Consider the following 25,340-nt stretch of genomic DNA (forward strand, 5'->3'; position numbering starts at 1 on the left):
ATTCTGGTGAAATAGGAGCAGAAAGAAGCACTGCATCTTCCCATTAATAAGCTCTCTTTTGGGATCAGGCATTAGAGAGATTCAGCGGATCATAGAGCACCAGGGTATCATTTTTACATGATTACTCTAAATTCTTAGACCAGAGACTTAAGAGAAGGGTTCTTGCAAAGGCAGCTGAGGGAATTGTTAAATGATTGGCCTCGCACTTAATTCAATAATTTCTTTTTTTTCTCTCATTGATCAAGCTGGTTTGAGAAAAGTGATACTTTGCATATCTAGCTAAGTGCTATTAACAACCCTGGTCTGCGGTTTGTACAAAAAAAATTGTGAGATCTTGCTGGAGAAGTAATTTGCTTCTCTCTAACCAATGATGGCTTGCACTTTATGCAAATTGGTATCAAGGGAAAACAAATCCTTTTTAATACATATGCATAGTTCATAAAAAAGACAGGGATTTAAAAAAAAGAGATAAAGCAACGAGTCAGCAAAAGCCTTGATTCTGTGGAATTTTATCTTCCCAAATTAGATGTTTGTAACAGATGATGTGTACAAGTGTTAACTTTGTTTTCAGCGGCTCCTGGCGTACCATCAGTAGACATCACACAGATAACGTTTTAAGGAGCTGAACTGTAATAATAAAAAAAAGTGTCTATGGGCTTCAGAGTGTTGTGTTCCATATGGTTAGGGAAGTGCAAAGTTATTGCGACAAGCATCTTGTGAAGCTCATTACCCGCCATGGTGTTAGATGCGAATAGCTGCGCATTGCTATAGGGTATGTACATGACATCCCACAGTCTGCAGATAGCAACTGGAAATGAAAGATATGAAGGCAAAGTACTGCTTCGGGGAACATGTTAGACAAAACATCTGCTGGTATCAGAACAGTGAATTATCAGATCATTCTGGGCATGAATTTTTTATAATAGCCCAATTTAAAGTTCGAAGTTTCAAAGTGACATTTATAAAAAGTTCATTTTTTTTTAATTGAATGGGTGTTGAGGAGAGTGCAAGGAATCTATATACATCCCTGTGTGTGACACATATCAATAGTCATGCATCCTGTTGACAGGAAATTCCTTTCAATCATTTAAAAAGAGCCTCTGTTTAGCAAATTGTTTTCATGTAGCGATGTTTGATGTTGTGGCCAATTTTACTGAAGATGATGATTTGTTTCATTTAATAAAACGGATCATGGATTTTACATCCTCACATTACTTTTACACCTGAAGAAGGGACCTCAGTCGTCGTGGAAACAGACTGTTTCAATAAATCTTAACCTAATAAAAGTCATCACCTTTGTTCTCATTTTTAAAGGGCTTTTCAGGATCAAAACAGGGCTCATAAAGAAAAAAATACTGATTAATTCTTTTCAGAGCCCTTTTCCTAAAGAGGCATTAATACTTCACCTCTGGAGGGACAGTTATTGCAGGAGACATGAGATGTACTTTACCCTTTTTCAAAATGTGTGCAGATTTTTTTTTCCAAATGTCTCGGTAGAATGCTTTATTGCATTTTTAAAACCAGCAGACAATATTGCAGAATATCATTGATTTCATAGCTTCCCAAATGCAAAAATGATAGAAGTTTCTTTTTTTCTGTGAATCTCATTTCTGTGGCTCGCCCAGAGTTGTAATATGATTCATAGTTTATCATTATGATAAAGGAAAAATAGACAGTGCTGTGGGTTTAGCGTGTCATGGTATATCATTCCATAACATTTGAATATCCCTATGGGCTGAATTTTCCAATTTAATGAAGCTGGAGCAGTCGCCTGTTTGAATGCAATGTCAACGCTTTGTACTTGCATCATGAGGCATAAAAAAAAGCAATCCCCAAATCTTGCATTAGCACTTCTTTAAATTCAGTCTTATAAAATCGTAGAACAGCAAACTAAGGTTTTATGCTGATGTCCATGCTGGAAAAGTCAGAATATGAAATCTGAATGTTAGGAATGTGTGACATGTTTCAAATATATTTTCATTTATCGTGTGTCATTTCTACTGAATTCGATAGAGGTACTACTCATGAAAATATTGGCATTATTTACAAAACATCATTTTTCTTCATGCATTAACAGGTTAGTTACTCGAAGGGATGATATTAAAGGAATAGAGAGGACCGATAACAGGAGTCTGTGCAAAAGAAGAAAAGACTGACCCTGATTCAACTTCTTCCCTCCCGATCTGAAGCAAAGACTCGGTACAACCAGGTAGCATTACCACAATCATTATGGAACCAACCTTCCATATTCCCTCGTGCCAGGCTTGGCAATATGTTAACACTGGCTCAAACTGCCAAATATCTTGCCCGTTCTGAAGTTAAGATTTTTATAACTACTTTAAAAAATACGGAATGCAAAGCACACAATAAATCACACCTTACTCTTTGTGTGAATGAATATGATTAAATTATTTTCCTTCATACATTTGTCTTGCATTTGTTTATTTAGCAGGAAAAAGATTAAGCTCCCCATCAATTTGTTACTTGCTCATGCTAAATTAATTTTGACATGAATAAAATACTATAATAAATATGAACCAGAAATAAGAGTCAAATTTTGACCCTTTAATATCCTTCAACTGAACTAAATTCACAACATTCAAAGATGCGAAAATGTATTTTTTAGCAAATACTGCAAGCGTCTGTGATGATTACAGGTAATCATTCAATCAAGATTTTAATGATTTTATGGGTAGCTATAACAATATTTCTTCTTTTACCTAATGATGTCGACAGAGAGAAAATAAAATATTGTTTAGAGATCCGATTTCCTCTCACCGCTCAAAACGTACTGGGGGGTGTAGGTTAATGGGGTGTAAATTGGGCGGCACAGACTCATGGGCCGAAGTGGCCTGTTTCCATGTTGTATGTCTAAATTAAAAAAAATAAATAAATCTGTTTATTTCATGTAGTTGCATTGTAGCAGCCAAACATTTTTTTTTTAATTCTTTCCTTCATCATTGAAGTCGAGAGCCTGTTCTTCTGCAGCACCGTGATGACAGCTCTGCTTTGTTTTGTCCTCCTTCCCACAAGTGAGAACATACATTACCTGAGGTGATGGAGAGATCTTCCCTGTTTATTATATACTGCATGGACATTCCATTTAAAACGTTGCTGATAACAAACAATCTTGTAAAGTCTTCGATTAATCACAGCTGGCAATGCTGAGCTGTTTGATGTTAACTGACATGCCTCCAGAAGCTCTCTTCACACCAGCAGTTCCACGAGCAGCCCAGAAAACAGATTGTCTGTGTGAATTAATCAGATGTTTCTGCATGTCATTAATGATGTGCAATATTTTTTACAATGTAATGCTTACACTCTTATTACGTGGAATTAAAACAATTAGGTGCCTGTATCTCAGTATAAATCTTTATTCTTTTGCAAAGGGGGAGGATGGAAGGAATAATTACCTAGCCTTGTGGAAAATAAAGCAGTTTTGTTGATGAATTTTAGCCCTCGACTTACTTTATTCTGTGTGTACTTGTCCCTTGCGGTTTTACTCTGGGATGATTTACAATGGGAAAGGTGACATTAAACACGTCATTGAGCATGCAAAGATGCTGCACTCAAAACAGCATATGCTTGACTTTGTTAAAAGATGAATACTGCCAAATCTGCAGGGCCCATTGTGATCCAGTCTCTGTTCTTTGTAAACTTTCTGATGGCTGCTATGGGCTGTCTTTACTCTGAACAACAGAAGCAAATCTATTCATGATTCATACCTATAGAGCCAATCTAAATTAAAATGTGGCAGCATGTAAACTGTATTGTCTCTCCCCTCCCCCATTCCCTTGCCTCTCATTAATACTTGTGTTCATTTTCGCTTTATTGCAAGCAAAATCTCCAAAAAGCTAACTCCTCTAATACCCATAAGATTGAAGTTAAAAGTGCAGCCAAGGAGTAAGAGATTTCAGATATGTTGCTAAAATATTTATTATTAAATTCTGCAATTTACTGCAGGTAAGTGGCAGATCTTTATCTTTATTTTCTGGTTGTTGTGTTGATGAATGACTGCAGACCTTAAGTTTTCTTTTTCATGTTGCTGAAGCTGCCATGACCTAGATTCCTTGGATACTGCTGACATTGATATCTGGTCAAGACATGGGCGGCCGCCAGTTGCATTGGTTTAAGTGGTTATAAAATATGACCCCCTCCACCCTTCTGAATATGAAAATGCCAATAGAATAGATCCCTGCCTTTTAAGTGATTGCTATAAATCAGTGTTCCTGGATTTTTTTTCATGGAGTTTTAAATGCTGTTGAGTAGGTCATTTTGCTGCCTTGCTGCAGATCATTTTTTTTATCCAATTATTCGCAATGTTACAATAAAATGATTTTTTTTACAAAGATGGCAGATATATTATCGCAGACTACTAATCTTTATAGTCCTTCATAATGCAGAGAGCTATAAGAAACCTTACACTTTCATTTTATTTGAATGCCAGGCCTAAGGCAAACAGATATTGAGCAATTTGTTTTTAGTGAGAAAATTCATAACGAATTGTAAGCAAGCTATAAACAAGCCTAGAGTGAGAGAGTTCAGACCTAATTACTTTACTTGAATTTCAATTTCAGCTGCTTAATGTCAGGAATGAACAATCCTTCACACATTACACTTGCATGAAAATTGAACTTTTATAATTAAATAACATCCTTCCTCAAACAGGTGAAATTCCAGTGTTTTAAACTGGAATTCAAATTCTACAATATTACTTTCGGGGAAAAATTATAATTTTCTGTATTTAATGTGGTAGAATTAATTGATACTTATAATCACAGAATACTTATCATCTACAATTTTTTTTTCCATTCAAATACTTTCAGGTAAATCATGTGGAACCACAAAAAAAAATCCTTTGCATAATGTATATTATCTTTTGTAAAATATAATTAGTGTTATAGAAGTGAAGGCAAATCAGTATGCATTCATACATATAAACATGCATATAGATTTAAATGATGCAAATATAAATGTATATACTGTGTATATATGTGTGTATGTGTGCATTTTTGTTTTGCAGGTATACATTTCTATATATTCATACAAGAATATTGTGTCACTCTGCTATTTGTTAATTTGAGCTAGAAAAGTAAATTCTTCACATTTCCTTCAGACATTATCTACCTATTTATTGTTTGTATGGGGAAAAATAAGCTAGTGAGCAGAAAGCCAATTCATACTCTTTTGCAATACATGAATTTTAATGAACAAAAATGAGCAACAATCTACCATAAAATGTAACAAAAATATAATTCATATTTGTAAATGGCAAGTAACAGAACAGGTCCTAAAGATAAATTAACCTTCTGAGTGCTAAATTACTTTTGCAGTACACAAAATATATTTTTAGCCATACGGCAACTTCAAAATGAATTTTATAAACTTCATTTGGGAAAATAGAATGTACTTAATAAGTACACATATTTTCTGGGGGAAAAAGAGACAGATTGAGTGCAGAATTACTCCAGCAAGATTGGTAGGGTTAACAAATAAAATACTTTTTAGAAATGTTGATATGATGTTGTTAGCCTGTATTAGAGTGAGACAAATAAATTGTTTCCTTTCTGTTTAATAATGAGTATGTTTTGCTATTTTTTTTTTCACAAATACTGCCATTATACACAGGATTAAAACATGAGGAAAAACTTCATCCTGCATTACCACATATTTTGTTTCAAGCACTCTGTGTTGAATACACCGTGAAATCTGGAGCAGTTTACATTTGTTTGAATTAAAAGAAGAAGATCTCCACTCTTGTACTCCACTCCACTCCACTCTCAGACCATGTAGAAAACATAGAAAACATCATAAAAATTGCAGTATGCACACAGGCCAGTTGATCCAATTGGCCTGTGGTCCATGAAGACTCATTTCACACATCAGGCTTCTCTCATCCAATTTCATCAAAGCTATTTGCACATTCTACTGCTCACAGTTTTTCTGCCTCAAAAAAAATCCATCTACCCCTTTAAATATCTATCCTATTCAGATTCCAGATTCTCACAACCCTTTGGGTAATAAAATTTCTCCTAAATTCCCTGATGACATAAAAAATTGATGGAGTGGTAGATAACAAAGACAGTTATTTAAAGCTACAGTGGGACATTGATCAGCTGGAAAGTTGGGTGCAACAGTGGCAGATTGAATTTAAACCAGACAAAGTTTGCACTTTAGGAGGTCAAATTCTGTTAGGATAGATGACTGGGACCTTATAAGTATTGATGTAGAGACCTTGAGGTAGAAATTTTCAGCTCCCTGAAAGTGATATTTGGCATATTTGCCCTCATAACCCAAGGTAATGTATATAAGAGTTGCAGGCACACTTAGTGTACTGGTTTGGTTGCCACACAATAGGAAGGATATGGTGCCAATAGAGAGGATGCAAAAGAGACTCACCAGCATGTTGCCTGGAATGGAGGGCTGGAGTTATCAAGAGAGATTGGACAGATTAGTTTATTTCTCACAAATATATAGGAGGCTGAGTTTAACTTTATGGAATTTTTTTTCTCAGCACAGAGGAGTCTAGAACAAGAAGGTGCAGTTTATGGTGGGGAGTGGGTGGGGAAGAAAGAGGAACTGAGAGGCAAGTCTTTCACATAGAAGATGGTGAATATTTGAGGTAAGCTACCAGAAGAGGTAACAGTGGCAGATAATATATTGAGGCATTTGGGAAAGTACCAAGTTTAAAAGGACAGGAATTGACAGATACTGGCCCTACATGGGCAAAGGGATGAGCATAGGTAGACATCACAGTCAGCATAGATGAGGTAGGACCTGGTTCTGTGCTGTACAGTTCTATGACTCTATGTGTTTTATTAGTGACACATCCAATTTAAATGCAGCCTCATGGAAACAGCTTTTCTGCATTGACTATTTCAAAGTCCATTCTAATTTTAGAAAATAAGAACACAGAAATGCTGGAGGAACTCATCAGGTCTCTCAGCATCCATAGGAGGTAGATATACAACTGATGTTTCAGGCTTAAGCCCTTCTTCAAGGTATGATTAAAAATCAGACAGGCACCTGAGTTAAAAGCCTGGGGAGAAGGGAAGAGAGGGCACGAGGAGGGACGCAGGCCAACAGTGATAATTGAAGATGGATAGAAGGACAGGAAAAGGAAAAGTTGAGAATTGATGGTGGTTCTGAAAATGCAGAGCTCAGGGAAAGGAGACAGAGGGAAAAGGGAAGTTGATGTTTATGCCATGCAGTTGGAGGATGCCCATTCAGAATATGAAGTGTTGCTCCTCCAATTTGCAGGTGACAAGGAATTGAAATGGGTGGCCTCTGGGGAAATCCCTGCAATTACAGCGGAAAGAGCCGAGGTACTTAATGAAGCGATTCCTCAGTCTGCGTCCAGTCTCTCCGATGTAGAGGAGATCACAACAGGAGCACCAGATGCAGTAGATGACCCCTGAGAATACGCAAGTTAAAATGTTGCTTCACTTGGAAGGCAGTTTGGGGCCCCAAATGGTAGTGAGGGAAGAAGTATGGCTACAAAGGACCATTAGCAGGAAGGGAGGAGTGGATGAGGAAGTTATGGAGGGAGCAGTCTCTATGGAAGGCAGAGAAGGAGTATGAAGGGAAGATGTGTCTGGTGGTGGAATCACGTAGTAGGTGGCAGAAATGGCAGAGGAGGATGTTTTGGACACATAGGCTGGTGGGGTGGTCAGTGACGACAAGGGGAAATCTGTCCTTTTACACACGAGGGCGGAATGGGCCAGGGCAGATGTGCTGGTAATGGATAATATGTGGCTGAGGGCCAAGTTAATCAGAATCAGAATTTATTGTCATCAGCAAGTCATGAAATTCGGTGTTTTGCTGCAGCATCATAGGGCAAAATGCATATGAACAATTTTTACAACAATAAATTTAAAAATGTTAAAAATAGTGCATGAAAAGTAAGGCAGTATCTTTGATGATTAAGGAATCTGAATGGAGCGGGGAAGAAGCTGTCCTTGTGCCACTGAGTGCTCATCTTTAGGCTCTTGTACCTTTTCCCTGAAGGTAGCAGAGTGAAGACGGTATGGCCTGGTGCAGGGGTCTTTGAGGATAGAGGCTGCTTTTTTAAGACCGCCTCATGTAGATGTCCTCGATGGAGTGAAGTCTGGTGCCTATGATGTTGCAGGATGAGTTAACAAACCTCTGGAGTTTTTTCTTGTCCTAAGAGTTGGTGCCTCCATACCTGACAGTAATGTAAGCAACCAGAGTGTTCTCTACAGTACACCTGTCGAAATTTTCAACGGTTTTCGGTGATATACTGAATCTCCACAAGCACCTCACAAAGTATAGCCACTGGCAAGCCTTCTTCATGATTGCATCAACATGGAGGCTCCAGGTCAGTTCCTTGGAGATGTTAACACCTAGGAATATAAAGTTCTTGACCCTCTCCACTACTGAGCCTTCAATGAGGACTGGGTCATGTTCCAATGGTGGTAGAGAGGAAGCCACGTTGTTTGAAAAAGGAGAACATCTCACCTGATCTGACATGGAAGATCTTGTCCTTGGAGCAAACACAAAGGAAACTGAGGAATTGAGAGAAAGGAATAGAATCCTTACAGGGAACAGGATGTGAAGAGGTTTAGTTGCTGTGGGAGTTGGTGAGTTTGTAATCTGCAGGGGGTCATCTACTACAACTGGTGCTCCCATTGTAGTCTCTTCTACTTCAGGGAGACTGGACACAGATTGGGAGATTGCTTGGATGAGCACCTTGGCTCTATGTGCCACAATAGCAGGGATCTCCCAATGGTCACCCATTTCAATTCCCTTGCTGACTTGCACTATCAGACTGAGACCATTGGAGAAACCACACCTCCTTTCCCCTCAGAGTAGAATGGCATTAACATCAACCTCCTGATTTCATCCCCCCTCCTCCCATCATCTTCATGTCTCCTTTCTTCTTGCTCTGTTTCTCTCTTATCTCTTTCCCCCTGCCTCCTTTCCTTTAGCTCTGCAAAAACCCCACACCCCTGCCCTCATTAATTCTCACCTTTCCTGTCTCCTGTCCTATCCATAACAAATTAACACCTTTTGTCTTTTATATCCTCCACCTGCCCCTTCTTCTCAGCCTTTTAATTCAGGAGTGTAAATGTACTGTGCAGAAGGGCTCAGGCCCCAAATGTCTTTTATGTATCTTTACCTCCTCTGGACACTGCGAGACCTGCTGAGTTCCTCCAGCATTTCTGTGTTTTTTCTACAGTCACAGTGGCTACAGACTTTCATGTTTCACTGATATTTGATTAATTCAGTTCTAGTACATAAATACTCTTTTCTCCAACTGGCATCAATTTAAAAACAGAACAGAAACAGACTGCACAGCAGGTCAGGCTGCATCTGTGGCAGGAGAACCAGTAGGAATGTTTCAATTTCAAAACCCTTCATCTAAACAGATAGATTACTGTTTTGTAATGCGCTGGAACATAAGAACTGAAAAATGACAGTAACAATTGTAGGCTGCCTGAGGGCAGAGAGAAGTAAAATCTGGATTGGTCAAAATGCCAAAATAGTTAGTACATTGGTACTTCAGGGGGTTGAGGGACTGGAAGAGGTCACAAAGCTGGCAATTTGATGGCTCTCTTTACAATGTTGTAATCGAAAGATACAGTGTGGGCCAGCAAGCACAGGGTTGCTGGGGAACTGAATATTGTGCAGGGCTAGTACACCGATGGTGACAGGTGGACTCGTTTTATGAAGGGTTAAGCAATGAACAGTGACAGTCAGAGATAACAAGGGCATGCTGGAGGGAAGGAATCGGTGATAAGGGAACAGAGATTCCCTGTTTTGATCTTCTTAATGCTTACTTGTTATCCGGTACCTGTTGTTGAATAAGTAAGGTATGTGTTGAAGGAGATAGGCTGGTGAACTGGAGCTGGATGCCAAGAATGTATGTGTGGAAGTCAACTCTGGATTTTAGGATGACGTTGTCAAGAGTCAAGAGAATTCCAGAGATAATGATGTCGTGCTGAGAAGAGAAAGCACATGATATTCTGGCTATACCCAGACTGATAAGAATCTAGGTCAGGCTAAAAAGCACAGTGCATGATCTTCATCTCAGAGAGCCGTTCACAGAAACACAATCATCTACAGCAGCTGTAGCCAACACAATTACTGGCAACATGGTGCAAGGGCTGCTTCCTGCCATTGCTGAAACAACCAGTGAGCCACTGCGACTGACCCCTGCCTGCCCGGCTGCTGCCAGTGGGGCTGCTTTCAACTCACTCCTCCTCATCCCCGTCCCTGGATGCCATCAATCTAGCTAAAGTGACAGCAGACAGATGCTAGCCTTTACAAAGATCAAATCTATGGCTTCAGGGCTATTTGCCAAGGAGTAGCTTAGACTGCACCAAGCTTGGGCAGCAGCAATCACCTCTGTAACATCACTCTGGTTCTCTTCATTTGTACAGCCATGACAGTTGGAACATTTTCATTGCACTGTGCAAAGGCCATTGATTTTTAAAAAAATATTAATTGTGACTACCTTTAATCAATTATAACTGAACTCTTCCCTGCATGGAATTCTTTATTTCTCCTTTGATAGCCATTAGTATTCCAATATGTTAACAAGATATGACATGGAGATATATCATAAATAAAAGGACATTTCATGTTGTCTGCTCTGTTTTTTAAAAGACATGCATTGGAATCAAAGAATGTGACTCCAATGTTCAAGTTAATCTTTGTTCTGTGTGTTTTAAGGATCTATAAATATGGTGCAGACTTTTCCAGATGAAATTATTCCTGCAGAAACTGCTGCAATAATATTACAGAGTTTAAAACGAAACGATTCACAAAAACTGAGATGAAATTACAGAACTGACACCTTGGATTGTCCTGTTGTTACTGATGATACCTAATATGTAAATTTCTTTGCCTTTTTGCTCTTCTCGACATAACCAATTAATAAGGGATTGTATCCTTTATGAGATAATGCACAAAACAAAAAATATTTTCTATGCTTGCTAAGTGTTGCAGTCAAAGGCCGATTTAACAATACAATAAGGTAGGCGGTTTTTACAGTGAGTACATCAGCTTATGACCTTACTACACTAATACTATATCTTTTCAAACGAGAAATGTGAACATGATTTCTGACACACTCGTGATATGTCTCAATGCAAACAATGGGAGAATAAGAGGCCAGCGGCACTACACCTTGCCCCTGGCAGGATAACAAACATGTGCAACATCAACCCCACTGTTGGAAGCTGAAAAGACTGACACGAGTTTCCTCCTCCAATCCTTCAACAATGAAAATAGTCCATTTGTCTTCAAAATACTTCATAAGTTGTTGCTACATTTAAACTATTTACCAAGTTGATGTGTCCATGGTTGAGTAAGAAGGCACAAGGCTACCTAGTAGCTTACTGAAAGGAATGAGCCATTTGATTCTCTTTGATTCATTGGTATTCTGTATATGATTCAGTGATCATAGCAAGCAGTGTCCTTGTCTCTTAATGGCCTGTTTGCCTTTGCATTTAGATTTCCTAATGGGCAAGTGATGTATAAGTATCCATCCTTTCTGGTGTCTCTGGGATACTGCATGAGTTAAGGTCTGTTCCATGATGAGTAATTTTTCTCATGATGTATTGAAACCCTTGTATATTGAGGTGGAATAAAGCATGAGGTAATGCTAATGGACCACGAGTAACTCTGAGGAATTTTTGTCAACTGTATGGTCTGCAATAGAATGTCATAGGACCTATTAACATCTCTGGTCTGAAATATCATTTACACTCCTGCCCCTTCAAATTAGACCTCATCTCTTTTAGCTTATAAATATCCATCCACTACTCTTTTAAAAATTAGAGTTTACTTCCATCAGTAAGACATTTTATGTTTGAATCATATCCTGCATAAAAACATTGTCTCCTGCCTTCTCAGTTTATTTGCATCCCATATGTAACAGTGGCAGAAGCCAAACCTAGTTCTTGAAAGTACATGAAGGGCAAAGAATGCATTTTCGGTGAAAAGAAAACTAAAATCAAACATGCCATAATTAGAATCAGCCAACTGCTATAATTATTATTAATCACTTACATATTTTCAGCCTTGAAGCTTGTGCTAACAAAATAAAACTACGATGTTCACTTTTGATTGTGAATGAAGATATAAAACATGTTATGTATAAAAGTGATTGATGATCTAAAAGGATCACTTAGGTTATTTTGAAAAATCAGTGAATAACTGCCTGTGAATAAGTAAAGTAAGAACGACACAGAAGTTTAATTTTTGTCCCGATTCTGGTTTAACTCAATGATCAACTGTTCATGGGCACTGTAGTTTGAATGGGTCACCTGGGGTTTATTCCCCTGAACATTAGGCAGGTGATTTATGACAATGAAATGATCTTTCAACGTAATCACACCTAAGCCACGGAATGACTATGTGATGAAACAGAGCATTGCCAGTAAATATTGAAATAACAAATCAAATACACAGACAGTTATTGTTAGAGAGCTTATATACTATACTTTCTGCTTATTGTCTTCTAATGCAAAGTAACTTCTTAAATTCCTTCCTGATCAACCAGAATAAAAAAAATTCTGCATATCAATGCTACCAAAATTCTGGATAATTTTATAGAATCATAAGATCATAGAATGATACAGCATAAATACAGCCCAACTCACCCACACTGGGCAGTGGGTACCCTTTTTCCCAGCACCACTTGGTCCATAGTCCCCTATGCCTAAATGATTAAAGTATTCATCCAGGTATTTTTTAAGTGCTGTCAGTGACCTAGCTTCAACCACCTCTCACAGAGGCAGTACATTTCAGTCATTTACAACTAACCAGGTGAGGAAGGTCATCATCATCTCCCAATCAATCTCTTTCTCCTTACCTTGAACCCATGACCTCTTGTCTTGTCTACTTCTAAACTATCCTTCTCAATCTTATATGACTTGGACATATACCCTTTTTTGAATAATTTATTTTTAAAAATTCCATGCATGTATAAATAAACAATTATATAAAACAATAAGAATATAAAGTTAAGAGAGTTTCAATCATTGCATGATGGTTATAACTCCTCCCCTTCCCTCCCATACCTTCCCTCCCTAAACCAATCACCCCCAAATAAATTTATATATTAAAAGCATATATAGTAATATAAAGTAAAGAAAAGGAAAAAATTTAAAAAAATAGCTTATGGAGGATCGCTTTCCAACACACAAGCTTCCAGCAAGGTTTATGTGATCAATTTAGGGAAGGTTAACACAGGTCCCAAGATGCTGGAAGAACACCACTACATATTTATACCTAAGATTTGCATATACAGGCTCCAAATTTGAAAATATATTCCATATTTAATTCTCAAATTATATGTAATTTTCTCCATGGGGATGCAGCTTTGAATTTGTTCATTTCATCTTCACATACCCAAATGTGAATCTGATTTCCAGGTCACTGCAATAACTTCCTTGCTACCATTAATACTATTTTAACAAATTTCATTTGGTATATTGATAATTTCAACTTAGGTCTTGTTCCTTCTATATTTCCCAATTAAAATAAATCTAGGTTTTGTGGAAATACAATGCCTGTAACTTGTTATAAAAAATTTCCCAAAGTCCACACGAAAAGGCTTTACCTTGGGACATGACTAAGTTGAATGCAAATAAGTTCTTATCTCCTCACCACATCTAAGACATTGATCTGATAAATCCGAATTTATTCTCTTCAATTTTTGTGGTGCAAAATATTGCAGATGTAAAAAATTATATTTAACTAATTTATACTTTACATAAATTCCTGTTTGTAATAAAAGATACATTGCAAAAGTAAATTTCTTAGTATTTCCCCTCCTATTAAGAGTTTACACTTCACTGCAAGTAGGTAACAGCATTGCTGGACTTAACGTTTCCTTCAAATACTCTTTCAATTGAAAATAGCAGAAAAGAGTATCATTAGTTATTCCATATTTATTCCTTAGTTGTTCAAATGACATCAATTGGCCTTGTTCATAGCAATCTTCAATATTTTTAATGTTTTTACAGAACCAAGTATTTTAAAATTGGTTATCCTTTGAAAATGGTACAAGATAGCTTTGAATCATAGGCATCTTGGATGATATACTTTCTTTTGTTTCAATTTCATCATTTATCTTGTTCCAAACAGTAATCAAGTGTTTCAACAATGGTGTTTCTTTAACACCAATTATTAATTTTGAATTCCATTTGTTTATAAATTCCTCTGCATATCTCTTTCCTATTTTGTCCAATTCTATTGTAACCCATGTCAGTTTTTATGCTCCTTTAAAAAAAGATGTGAGAAATCTCATTTGAACCGCTTGATAATAATTCTTAAATTTAGGAAACTGTAGGCCTCCCAGTTCATATTTCCACATTAATCTTTTCATAGAAACTCTTGACATTTTATTTTTTGAAAGAAATTTCCTTACATATTTATTTAATTCTTAAAAAAACCTTTGAGGTAATAGCATAGGTTATTATCTCCTTGTGTTGGGGCATAATTTCACTTGTGTCCCAATTTATTTTATAACCAGAAATCTTATCATATTCTTCAAAATTAAAATGTAATTTTCACAAGGAAGTCTTAGGTTCTGACAAATATTTTAGAACATTATCTGCAAATAGACTAATTTTATGCTCTTGTTGATCAACCCTAAATCCCTTAATTTCCAAATCACCCTTAATTGACTCTGCTAATGGCTCTATAGCTAATATAAACAAAGCTGGAGATAGAGACATCCTTACCTACTGGATCTCGTCAGTTGGAATGGAGTGGGTATTTGTCAATTAATCACTACTTTAGCTTTAAGATCATTCTATAAAGCCTTAATCCAATTTAGAAATGATTGACAAAATCCAAATTTATCCAACACTTAAACAAAAAGTCCCACTCCAATCTATCAAATGCCTTTTCTGCATCTAAAGCCACTGCAACACTTAAATATTTTTTCTTTTTTTTCTTAAATGTTTTATAATAATTAATCTAGCCTATTGTCTGCCAATTGTCTCATTTTAAAAAGCCTGTCTGATCCATTTTTATTAATTTAGGTAACAATATAGTAATTCTATATTTTGGCAAGAATTTTAATCTGCATTTAATAATGAAATAGGTCTATAAGATGAAGGTTTTGAAGGATCTCTATCTTTTTTGGTATCACAGTAATTATTGTGTTGATGATGATTCTGGGAGTTATTGATGCTTGGTCTAACATTTCCATAAAAATAGGAATCAAAAAATCTTTAAATTATTTGTAAAATTCAGAAGGAAAACCATCTTCTCCCATAGATTTATTACTTTGTAATGAACACATTGCCTCCTTCACCTCTATCTATGTAAAATGGGCACTCAATTCTGTTTTTTTTTCTTCTATGCTCAGTCTAGGTAAATATATCTGAGATAAAATCTATCTATTTTATTATCATCTTTTAAAGACTCTGACCTATATAATTTAGAATAATAACTCTTAAAAGGTTCGTTTATTTCTTGAGGTTTATAACTAATAACATTCACATCATTTTTAAATACATTAATCATTCTTGAAACCTATTCCGCTTTTAATTTTCATGCAAAGACTTTACGTGATCATTCGCCTAACTTACAATACCTCTTTAATTCTTGTAATCGCTTTTATGTTCTGCAAGTTTATAATGTATTATATTGAAGCTTTTTATTAATTAGTTGTCTATGTTTATCTTCAGAACTTCTCCTTTAAAGATCTTTTTCCAAAGCCATTATTTCTTGTTCTAATTGATATGTCAATTTCATATACTCCTCAATTTTAGAAGTAAAATATAATTTGCCCTCTCAAATACACTTTCAAAGCATCCCATATTACAAACTTATCATTCACAGAGTTCAAATCTTTGTCATAAAATAACTGAATTTGTCTTCTAATAAAATCACAAAAATTCATTTGTTTTAATATTAATGAATCCTATCTCCATCTATAAACTGATTTCTCTTTATCAAGCATTACAATCATCATTAATAAAGATGAATGATCAGACAAAATTCTCACTTTATAATCTGCTTCTAAAATCTTTCTTTGTATTTCTGCTGACATTTTTAAAAATCTAAAATAAGCATCATTCTAAAATAAGCATCATGCCTATTTGAATACAAAGAATAATCCCTTTCTCTAGGATGAATTCTCCATGCACCTATTAAGTTCAAATCTCTCATTAGAGAGACAATGTAGTCTTTTCTGCTTTAGTTCTTGTCATTCCCCTAGTGGATCTATCTAAGCATGGATCTAAACAAAAATTAAAATCTTCTCCTATGAAAATATTCACATGTTTCCCTGCTAAATTAAGAAATGCTTCTTGAATATTTTTTTCATAATCCACATTTGGTGCATACAAATTCAGAAGAGTCAATATTCTGAATATATTTGACAACGTACTCCTATTTGCAATATTTAATTTAATTTTTAACAGCAGGGAAACAGGCTTTAGCAACTTTGTAGGCATGAGTTTAGTTACCCAAGACTGGTCGCCCTCACCCTGAATGTCCTTGTTTTTAACTAGAATATACTTTTATTAAGCATTCTGAAAAAAAATTCTGAAAATCTTCCACTCTTCTTCCACTATCCCACCATATACCCTATGTTCCCAGTCTATGTTAGTCAACACCACCCTCATCCTGTTGTAGTTTCCCTTGTTTGGACATAAGAAATTCAATAAAAGTCCTATTAAACAGAAAAAGAACAAAGAAAAAGAAACACAAAAAAAGAGCATCCCATTGTCAATGCGAACAGTAAAACATATGGAGACAGAAAATACCACAATGTTAAAATCTTCAGAGGTCTACTGGCTAGCCAGTAGCGATCGTAACCTGATATTGATGACAGAGCCTTATGCTCTAAATAAGGCTGCCAGATTTTTTGGAAGGTGTTATATCCCTTCCTGAGATTAAGTGGGATGCAGCTATTTATGTTACTGCTATGCATTTCCCTTTAACTGATACCAGGAAGAAAGGACTTAGCTTTCCCAGTCTCTCCTCACAACTAACTGCTCTGTCATATCCAACCTCCATTTCAGTGAATTATCTTTGCACTCTTGCCAACACTTTCATAATCTTTCGATACCTTGGTGACAAGCACTCCATACAGTACTCCTGAGGTGAGACCAAAATTTTATGAAGATGGACCATAAATTCTCTGTGTCTATATTCACAGTGAAGATCTATGTCCCCAGGCCTTTCTATCACATACATTGTCACCTGCAATATCACCTTCAAGGATCTCTGGATATACTCTGTTGTCCTTCTGTCTGTCAATGCTCCTTAAGACCTCACTATTCATGGTTCATGTTTTAGCCTTCTTAGCACTCCCAAAATGTATCACCTCGCTTTACATTTATCTGGATTAATCTCCACCTGCCATTTTTACCAACACATGGAGATTTCTCTGCACCCTAAGATTTCTTCCACGCTATCGATAGCTTTACATGCCTTTGATTCATCTCTGAACCTACTAATTTTGTGTCTGTCATCCACATCCTAGGCATTCACCTATATTAAGAACCACAAGGTTTGCAGCACCAGTAGAAACACAAAGCCTGCAGAGGCTGGAATCTTGAGTGAGCAAAGAGAAACTGGAGGGGCTCAAAAGGTCAGGTAGAATCCATAAAGATAAATGATCAATATCCATTCCAGAAAAGCCAAGTCTTGAAAAATGGTCCAACCTGAAATGTAGACTGACCATTTCTACTCATGGATGCTGCATGCTCCCTCCAGCTTCTCTTTATTCACTTTCCAGTGCCTATCCTTGTGACCCACCAGTGACCACAAACATCCAATTACTAAAACAGCCCTCAAACATCATCCTCTGGCTCCTATTGCTAGTTTTGGATGTAATGTCCAACCTGCCCTGGATCCCATGTCTCTAAACTATTCAACCATTCTCCCATGTATGACATGTCAAAAATTTTGTTCATGTAAGTCATTTCTATTTCTCAGCCCTCAACAATATACTTTATTACCTCTTCAAAGTATTCAATCAAATTAGTTAGACAGGATCTGCCCATTACAAATTTGTCTCTGAGGAGCCATTGCCTTTCTAAGTGATAACTTATCCTTTCCCTAAGAATTTTTAACCAGTAGGTCCCTTACCCCTGATGTCAGACTAACAAGGCTTCAGTTAACAAGCTATTTTGTGCTGCATTTCTTGAACAAAGGGACCACAAGTGATGTCCTCCAGTCAGCTGCAACCTCAAGTCTCCAACATTGACTCCAGACCTCAGATAAAAGAATTCTACTGAACCACAACCTGCAATCTTGTGTCATGGCTTATCCTCTGCTCTGCTCTACCATCACAATCAAACCAGGAGATCAACACTAGTTCAAAGGAGAGTGCAGAAGGGCATGCCAAGTTCAACATTAGAAAGTCTATGGTCCTGACACATTCCTGCAAAAGTCCTGAAGAATTGTGCTCCAGAATTTCCAACAGCTTTAGCTCAGCTGTTCATTACAACTACAACACTAGCATCCACTGCCCATATGAAATATTGCCTACGTATACCATGTCCACAAGAAGCAGGACAAATTCACCCCAGCCAATTATTTCTTCATTGGTCTACTTTTGATCATCAGCAAAGGAATGGAAGTGACGGTGCTATCAAAGTGCACTTGCTCAGCAACAACCTGCTCATTAAATAAACTTCGCTCCATCAACATCACTTAACTCCTGACCTCACTGTAGCCTTAATCCAAAAATAGTTGAGGGAGTAGTCATCATCAGAGTCGGCTGAGTCAGAGTAGTAAGGCTTTGGCTCAACAGACTATGGTGAGAACAGGTAGAGGTCAAGGAATAGATGGAGTTGAAGCTAGAAAGGGTCACCCTATTCGACGAGCAAAAAGGATTTAGCAGGTAGGCAGACATAAGGGCAGGTTCTTTTAAATATCATATACTTTGTTCATCCTGTCATAGACAGTGGGCATGGCAGCCAAGGCAGGGGAATTCTCCTCTATCAAAATCCATGTCATCAGGGAAACCAGCAGTGTCCCTGAAAACTTCATCTGCATCCAGCTACAGTTAAAGAATTGGAGCTGGATTGGATGAACTCCGGATCATTTGGGAAGCAGAGGGGGTGAAAGACAGGAGTTACAAGGACACTATCATACTTAGGGGCAGGAGGAGGGTAGATGGGTGACAGTCAGGTGAGGAAAAGGGAACAAGCATGAGTACAGGGCACCATGTCAGCCGTCCCCCTCAATAGCAAGTATACCACTTTGGATACTGTTGGGGGGAGTACAGGAACAGGATCTACAGGAACAAGCCACGGAGTTCAGATCTCTGGTACAGAGTCTGCTCCTTTGGCTAAGAAGGGAAGGGAGGAGAAGAAATGAACTGCAGTGATAGGAGATTCCATAGTTAGGGGTTCTATGGAAGAGATTGAGTATCCCAGATGGTATGTTTCCTCCTGGTTCCAGGGTCTGAGATATCTCAGATCAAGTTTACAACATGTTCAGGGAGGAGGATGAGCAGCCAGATGTCATGGTCCATGAAGGGACCAATGACATGGGTAGGAAGGGTGACAAGGTCCTTCAAGGAGAGTTCAGGTGTTAAGCACTAGGTTAAAGGACAGGACCCTCTGGGTTGTGATCTCAGGATTACTAACTGTGCCACGTGCTAGTGAGATTAGAAATAGGAGGATAATGTGGCTAAAGACATGGTGCTGGAGGGAGGACTTCAGGTTTTTGTATCATTGGGCTCTCTTCCAGGGAAGGTGGGACCAGTTGTGACTGGACGGTTTGCATCTGCACTGAAAGGGGTCTAACAACCTTGCAGGAAAATTTGCTAATGCTGCTCCAGTGGGTTTAAATTAGATTTGTAGGGGGATGGGAACCAGAGTGTCAGAGCAGACAGAGGAATGAGGAGGGAAAAGATTATGTTAAAATTGAATGGACCAATAGAAGTCACTGGGTTGAACATGGCAGAAATATTCTCAGGTGCATCTATTTCAATGTAAGGAGCATTGTAGGAAAGGCAGACAATCTTGGAGAGTGGATCGGCACATGGAACTATAACATTGTGGCCATTAGTGAAATTTGGTTGCAGGAGAAGCAGAACTGGCAGCTCAATGGTTGCAGCTTTCATTGTTTTTGACATCATTAGAATGGGGAGGGGGGGGGATGAAAGGGGGAGGGGTGGCATTGCTCATCAAGGAAAATATCACAGCTGTGCTCAGGCAGGACAGACCAGAGGGCTCATCTACTGAGGCTATATGGGTAGAACTGAGGAACAAGAAAGGTATGACCACACTCAAAGGGTTGTATTATAGACTGCCCAATAGTCAATGAGAATTTGAGGAGCAAATCTGTAAAGTGATAGCGGATAGCTGCAGGAAACATAACGTTGTGATAGCAGGAGATTTTAATTTTCCACATATTGACTTTGACTCCCATACTGTAAAAGGGCTGGATGGCTTGGTGTTTGCCAAATGTGCTCAGGAAAGTTTTCTAAATCAAGATATAGAGGTAGCAACTGGAGATTGCAATACTGGATCTCCTATTAGGGATTGAGACAGGACAGGTGACAGAAGAATGTGTAGGGGAACATTTTGGGTCCAGTGATAATAATGCCATCAGTTTCAAGTTAATTATGGAGAAGGATAGGTTGGGGTCTCAGGTTGAGATTCTAAATTGGAGAAAGGCCAATTTTCAGGAAATGAAAAAGGGTCTAGAATGTATGGATTGGAATAAGTTGTTTTATGGTAAGGATGTATGAGGTAAGTGGAGGACCCTCAAAAGTGAAATTTTGAGAGTACAAAGTTTATATGTTCCTGTCAGGATTAAAGGAAAGATTAGAAGGCATAGGGAACCTTGGTTTTCTAGAGATATTGGCAATCTGGTTTGGAAGGAGAGGGAGGTGTATAGCAGGTATAGGCAATATAGAGCAAATGAAGTACTTGAGGAGTATAAAAAATGCAAGAAAAACCTCAAGAAAGAAATCAAGAAGACTAAAAGAAGAGATGAGATTGCCTTGGCAGATGATGTGAAGGAAATCCTAAGAATTTATATAGGTATATTAAGAGCAAAAGGATAGAAAGGGACAAAATTGGTCCCCTTGAAGATCAGAGTGGTCCACTTTGTATGAAGCCAAAAGAGATGGGAGAGGTCTTACATATTTTTTTAAATCGGTATTCACTCAGGAAATGGGCATAAGGAAAACAAGCAGTGAGGTCATGGATCATGAAAGAGGAGGAAGTGCTTGCTGTCTTAAAGCAAACAAGGGTGGATAAATCCCTAGGCTCTGACAAGATATTCTCTCAGACCTTGAGGGAAGCTAATGTTGAAATTGCAAGGGCTCTGACAGAAATACTTAAAATGTCCTTAGCCACAGGCGTGGTGCTGGAGGATTAGAGGGTAGTTCATGCTGTTTTAAAAAAGGATCCAAAAGTAACCCTGGAAATTATAGGCCAGTGAGCCTGATGTCAGTAGTAGGTAAATTATTTGAAAGTATTCTGAGAGATCAGAGATATACAATTATTTGGATAGCCAGGGACTATGCATAGTCAACATGGCTTTGTGCATGGTAGATCATGTTTAACCAACCTTATCGAGCTTTTCTAGGAAGTTTCCAGGAAGGTTGAAGGAAAAGCTGTGGCTGTGGACTTTGACAAAATCCCGCATGGAAGGTTAGTCAGGAAGGTTCAGGCACTAGGTATTCATGGTGAAGTAGTAAACTGGATTCAACAATGGCTAGATGGGAGAAGCCAGAGAATAGAGGTGAAGGATTGCTTCTCAGACTGGAGACCTGTGACTAGTGGTAGACCTCAGAGATCAGTGCTAGGATCATTGTTTTTTTTTGCCATCTATATCAATGATCTGGATGACATTATGGTAAATTGGATCAATAAGTTTGCAGATGACACTAAGAATGGGAGAGTTGTGGACAATGAAAAAGACTTTCAAAGTTTGCACAGGGATCTAGACCAGCTGGAAAAATAGGCTGAAAAACGGCAAATGGAATTTAATGCAGATACATGTGATGTTTTGCATTTTGGAAGCACAAACCAAGAAAGGACATACACAGTAAATGGTAGGGCAATGAAGAGTGTGGTAGAACAGAGGGAACTGGAATACGGATACATAATTCCTTGAAAGTGGCATCACAGATCAATAGGGTTATAAAGAGAGCTATTGGCATATTGGTCTTCATAAATCAAAGTGTTATGTACATGTGTTGGGATGTTATGTTAAAGTTCTATAAGACCTTGGTGAGGCCAAATTTGGAGTATTGTGTACAGGAAAGATATCAATAAGATAGCAAGAGTGCAGAGAAGATTTACTCAAATGTGCCCGGATTTCAGGAACTGAGTTACAGAGAAAAATTAAGCAAGTTATGACTTCATTCCCTGGAGCTTAGACAAATTAAAGGAGATTTGATTGAGGTATTTAAAATTATGAGGGGGATAGACAATGTAAATGTAGATAGGCTTTTTCCACTGAAGGTAGGTGAGATACAAACCAGAGGACATTGGTTAAGAGTGAAAGGGGAAAAGCTAAGGGGGAATATGAGGGAGAACTTCTTCACACAGGAAGTGGTGGAGGTATGGAATGAGCTTCCAGCTGAAGAGGTGAATGCTGGCTCAATTTTAAGAGGAATTTGGACAGGTACAGGGATGGGAGAGGTATGGAGAGCTATCGACTGGATGCAGTTCAGTGGGACAACGCAAAAAAGGTGGTTCAGCACAGAGTAGAAGGGCTGAGGAGGCCTGTTTCTGTTCTGGAATGTTCTATGGTTCAATAATTCTATGTTCAAAGAGCCTAATTCCAGAAGTGAAGGGAGAGTCATTGCTTTGGATATCTAGGCAACATTTGATTGATTATGGCATTAAGGCTGATCTGAATCACGCTGCTCTCCATTGCAGGCAAAATCTTCGCTAGGATTCTCCTTAATAGACTAATACCTAGTGTTGCCGAAAGTGTCCTCCCAGAATCACAGTGTGGCTTTCGCGCAAACAGAGGAACTACTGACATGGTCTTTGACACCATGAGCAGGAAAGGGCTTTGGCAAATACTAGAGCACCTCGGATGCCCCCCCCCCCAAGTTCCTCAACATGGTTATCCAACTGCACGAAAACCAACAAGGTCAGGTCAGATACAGCAATGAGCTCTCCGAACCCTTCTCCATTGACAACGGCGTGTAGCAAGGCTGCATCCTCACACCAACCCTCTTTACTATCTTCTTCAGCATGATGCTGAAACAAGCCAATAAAGACCTCAACAATGAAGACGCTGTTTACATCCGGTACCGCATGGATGGCAGTCTCTTCAATCTGAGGCGCCTGCAAGCTCACACCAAGACACAAGAGCAACTTGTCTGTGAACTACTCTTTGCAGACGATGCCGCTTTAGTTGCCCATTCAGAGCCAGCTCTTCAGCACTTGACGTCCTGTTTTGTGGAAACTGCCAAAATGTTTGGCCTGGAAGTCAGCCTGAAGAAAACTGAAGTCCTCCATCAGCCAGCTCCCCACCATGACTACCATCCCCCCCACATCTCCATTGGGCACACAAAACTCCCCAATGCATATCCACCATCTACAAGACTGAAGACGGGAATGTGATTGAAAAGTCCATTCAAAAATTGCGCCCCATTCGCAACCATGAATTCATTCAACCACCGACACACAGTAGCAGCATTTTTTAGCAGCAACTTTCAAATCCACCATCTTAACCAGCTGGAAGGACAAGAGTGGCAAAAACATGGGAACACCTGGAGCTGGCCCTCCAAACAACACACCATTCTGTCCTATAAAAATAATGCTGGGTCAAAATCCTGGAGTTCACTCACAAATAGCATTGAGGGTTGGCCACACCTCAAGGACGGCAGCAGTTCAAGAAGGTAGCTCGTCACTACCTCTCAAGAGCAATTAGGGATGGGCAATAAATGCTGGCTGAGCCTGCAAAGACCAAAAAAACACTTAATGGATAAAAAAAAAGGTCGTAGACCCAAACATTGGCTGCTTCTTTTTCATGGATGCACAAGTTAGGATGGTCATACACTTTGCCTGATGACAAAGATTAACAGGTAGATTTCTGAGCAATGGGGTTCTGCTCAGGATCAGAATCAAAATCAGAAATTATTGTCATGAACATGTCACAGAATTTGTTGTTCTGCACCAGCATCATATAAACCACATTACAAAATAATTAATGCCAGAGAAAGGTGTAAGCAGGAACTGGAGTGGGGGAGAATAAATTAACATTCATCTCGCAATTTATAATTGCACTGCAAAGCTTTCTCTGGTATTTGAACTATTAAATGGAAGCAACAAAACAGACTTATAGAGGATTATAAGATATTGAACAGGATTCAAAACTTAATTTATATTGCACCTTTAACAAGGCAATTTGGAGTAACAATATCAAGCAAAAATTGATGCAGGCCATTGAAAGATTAGTTCATTCGGCTGATCTTATGAAATGTCTAAGAAGGAACTCAAAGACAAATTTGGGATGACCCAAGGACTAAAATGGAAGTTAATCTGTAGTTCAAAGATTACAGAACTGAAGAAGATTGCAGAAATGGTGGGGCTGGGGCAGAAGATTTAAAATGACTTGAAATCAGAGGTCACTGTTTTTGGATCAAGATGTTGCTTAAGTGGAAATCAATGCAGGTCCATAAGTGCAGAGTTGATGGGTGAATAGGGACTTACTGCGAGTTAGGATGCAAGAAGCAGAGTTACCAAGAAATCAGGCAGGCACGCAATAAATTGTCAACTCTAAAAATAATCAGTGTTCCTGCTTCCTTGAGGCTAGAAATTTCTCCCCCTCCAGCTTTGGATATTGGGGAAACAGCTCATTGGAGTCAAAGGTGGTGATGGTGAGGTAGAGCTGAGCATTGCTGTTGCCCCTATGAAAACTGTGCCATATTTTATCTGAAATACACTGAGGGGCAGGATGTCGATGAGAATTAGAAGCAGGTCAAAGGTTAACCTTTTGGGAACATTGAGGTCATTGCCCACATATGGAATGAGAATTCACCTCTCCCACACCAACCTGGATAGGTTGAAATGAACGCAGATGATTATAATCCTTCCAAATCTCAGTCTTGGAGTCAAGTAATTACAATGGAAGTGAGTGTTGAATACAAGGGGAGGAGAAACTAGGTCTGAGGATGACTTGCCATAGGGCACACAAGCTGAAGATCATCTATGTGGAAAAGGTAAATCTGGAGCATTCGTAAGGTATAGCATGACATTAAGACACAGTCAATCGAATGAAAAGTCCATTCGGGACAGATCTCATAGAAGTGACCAAAGATTGAATATCAACTGGAATTAATTTCCAGTTGAGATAAAAGTTAATTTGGCAGGTGACTGAGAGGACAGACTGAAGTTTATAAACCTCCATGATGTGCC

The sequence above is a fragment of the Narcine bancroftii genome, chromosome 4 (genome assembly GCF_036971445.1).
Source record: "Narcine bancroftii isolate sNarBan1 chromosome 4, sNarBan1.hap1, whole genome shotgun sequence".
Lineage (NCBI taxonomy): Eukaryota > Metazoa > Chordata > Chondrichthyes > Torpediniformes > Narcinidae > Narcine > Narcine bancroftii.